The 2,937-nt window shown below is 56.7% G+C and overlaps 1 pseudogene; it reads right to left on the bottom strand.

Annotated features, from left to right (window-relative positions):
- Positions 1 to 2,129: 2,129 nt before the first annotated feature.
- LOC116483484 (putative uncharacterized protein FLJ46204) lies at positions 2,130 to 2,615 on the bottom strand (annotated as a pseudogene).
- Between the last annotated feature and the right edge of the window lie 322 nt (positions 2,616 to 2,937).

Raw genomic sequence — 2,937 nt, forward strand, 5'->3', positions numbered from 1 at the left:
GGCCCACCTCCATCACCTCTCCTTCCCCGCCCCGGACTCAGCCCAACAGGCAGGACTGAAACGAAACCTCGCCCCTCCAGCATCCTCCAATTTCTTGCTCTTAGCTCAGACCCTGCACAGCAGCAGGCAATTGAAAAGGACTTCCGGGTACCCACTCACACTTTCATCCTTCTTTTCTCTCTCCCTTTTTTCATCTTCTTTTTTAAAATGCTCTTTAATAGTGCGAAAGTTAGCATGAAAAGGAGAGAAAATGAGGCTTGAAAAGAATGTGTCTGATGTGCAGCAATTTGTTCACCTGTGAGAGGTTCTTCCCCTCCTGAACCTCGCTGCTGGGGGGCCCAGCGCTGCCGGGCGGCAGGAGGTGGGAGGCGGCTGGGAAGCTAGAGGAGGCCTCTCTTCTGCCCTTCTGAAAGCAGAGGCAGGAGGTGGGTCAAGGTAAGAGATTGGCCTCGTGACAGCAAGTAAAGTCAGGGTCATAGGAGACCAGGGTCACCTGCCATGTTCCTCTGGCATCTGTTGGAGCCACACTAGGGACCTGGAGAATTGTTCACCATAAGGCATTTCCTGTCCTGTCTTAAGGCAAGAGCCTGGCGTCCTGCGTGGTGGGGAAAGGGGGCCTAGAGCCAGGGAATGGGGTCCCAGCAGAGCAGATTCAGGGCCTGGTCACTCCGGGACTCGGGCCACCATCGCACCCTCCCTCCTACTTGGGCTCCAGTCACGTGCCCTACTGACCTCTGGAAGAGCCAGTCAGGTCCCAGCTAAGGATCCTTCCCCGAGGATCCCAGCTGGGCTTAGGGTTTCAAGAAAGCCTCAACCGGCCTCCATCCACTCTGCGTAGACTGACCCTGCTGCCCCCTCCCCTTACTCAATGAGAAAGCTCAGGACCCACATGTGAGACAGCGCCCGCAGGCTCCTATCATGAAAGGCAGGGAGGCAGCGAGTCTGGGCCAAAGTGCCCACAGGGCAGGGGCTGCCAGAGCTTGTTTCCCTGGGAAATGACAGAGGCGTGCGACGCCAGCGAGCCTGGAGTCTGGGCAGGCTGGACGGCCCAATGGTTAGACAGTGGACTCTGGGCCAGCCTGCCCAGGGTTCAGATAAAATCAGATCAAATCCATTTGCTGCTTATTAGCTGTGTGGCCAGGACTAGAACCAGATAGAAACTGGGGGTGATTATAGCGGCGCCTCTCTGAGTCATTGTACAAGTTACCACCCATAATGCACTTGGGATGTTACTTGGCACACAGTAGGTGCACGGAGAAGACTGGTGTCCCGAGCTCGGCGTCATTATTCAGCCAGACCCTCCCCTGCATAGTAGCGCCCACCCCGCTGGCAGGATAGGAGGATGGAGGACGGGCACTTCACCCGTCCCCTTCCACCTGGGGCAGGGAGAATCTGCCAGGGGTGCCCCTGTCCCTGAGCTCTGGCCTCCCCCACCACCCCCAGTGACAGAGACAGAGCTGGAGCGGGGCTGGGTAGCAAAAGCTGCAGATGGGGGGCTGGGCGGATACCTCAGGGTTGCCCCGCACTGCACAACTCTGGGGATGCCATTTACATCAACAGCCCATGGTGGCCCCTGCCCAGGGCCAAGACACAAGCTCTGGAGGAGACAGGCCAGGGTTCCCCGAGATGCCGTTTGCCCACCAAAGGCTGCTTCAAAGGTCTGAAGAATAAGCCTGACAAGGCAGAGACAGAAGCATGGGCTGAGTAGGGCCTGGGAGCCCGATTTGCCGGTGGGCCCGGCCTGGGGGGACATGGGTTTCCCCTTCTCCTGGAGCACAGTGGCCTAGTTTTGTCCTGGAGACTGAAGAGACCCAGAGAAAAGCTTCATGCTGTCCGTCCCTCAAAGCCATCTCACGCCCACACATCTCCGCACCCCTCCCCAGAGGCCAGAGCTGTGGGAACCCCAGCCGGAGTGTGGTTTCCTCTCAGCCTCGCCCCTCAGAGACTTCCGCTCAGCAGCAGCTGCAGCCAGGCCAGCTCGAGGCGAGACATCAGCCAGTCCTTGTGAAACCTCCCTGCACGGTGCAGACAGACAGAGACAGGGCACCAGGCCAGGCCCCTTCCAGTGGAGGGGGCAGCAATTGAGCAGCGGCGGTTAGAGGAGTGGGAATCACAGGGGAGAACGGTGACTAGGGAGAGTGATAGAGAAGTGTGTGCCACTGCTGTGTGCATGTGCAAATGTGCATGTGTGCACATGCGTATGTGTGCTGCACGCTCAAGTGTGTAGTATGTGTGCAAGTGTGTAGGTGGGTGTGTGCAAATATGTGAGCAGGCGTAGCTGTGTGCAAATATGTGAGCAGGCGTAGCTGTGTGCAAATGCATAAGTGTGCACTATAGAGGCACAAACGGATGTGTGTCAGTGTACAAGTGCTGCTTGTGCGAGTCGGTGGCTGTGTGTGTAAATGCGTGTGTCTGTGTCTGTGTGCAAATGGGTGTGTGCTAGTGTGCAGGTGTGTCAGACACGTGCAAGGGCGTATTTCTGCAAATGCACATGTGTGCAAGTGTGTGGCATGCGTGCAAATGGGTGCTAGTGCACAGGTGTGTGGGTGTGCAAGTGTATGCCAACGTATATATGTGCACATGTGTTCAATGCATGTGTGTGACACTGTGCACATGTGTGCGAGTGTGTGTGTGAGTGCCCTGGAAAAGAGAGAGTGAGAGGAGGAGAGAAGGAAAAGCAGAAAAATACCTACAGTAAAAGCCAGTACTGCCCAGCAGACGTGTCCAACGGAGAGCACCAAGAGACAGAAACAGCCTCTCTTTGTTCCTGTCTCAGTAGCGGGCATAGTAGCAGTACAACGACTTGTGTTGCCTGCCTGGCAGATCACACAGGTCACAGATGTCTCCTCGTCACAGGATGTGGTCGCTGCGCCCTGTCCTAACTCCAGTCCTTTCCCTCACCTTCACCAGCTAACCTCTTCCCTCCAAGCCCCCTCC

This window comes from Hylobates moloch, unplaced genomic scaffold (genome assembly GCF_009828535.3).
Source record: "Hylobates moloch isolate HMO894 unplaced genomic scaffold, HMol_V3 SCAFFOLD_15, whole genome shotgun sequence".
Taxonomy (NCBI): domain Eukaryota; kingdom Metazoa; phylum Chordata; class Mammalia; order Primates; family Hylobatidae; genus Hylobates; species Hylobates moloch.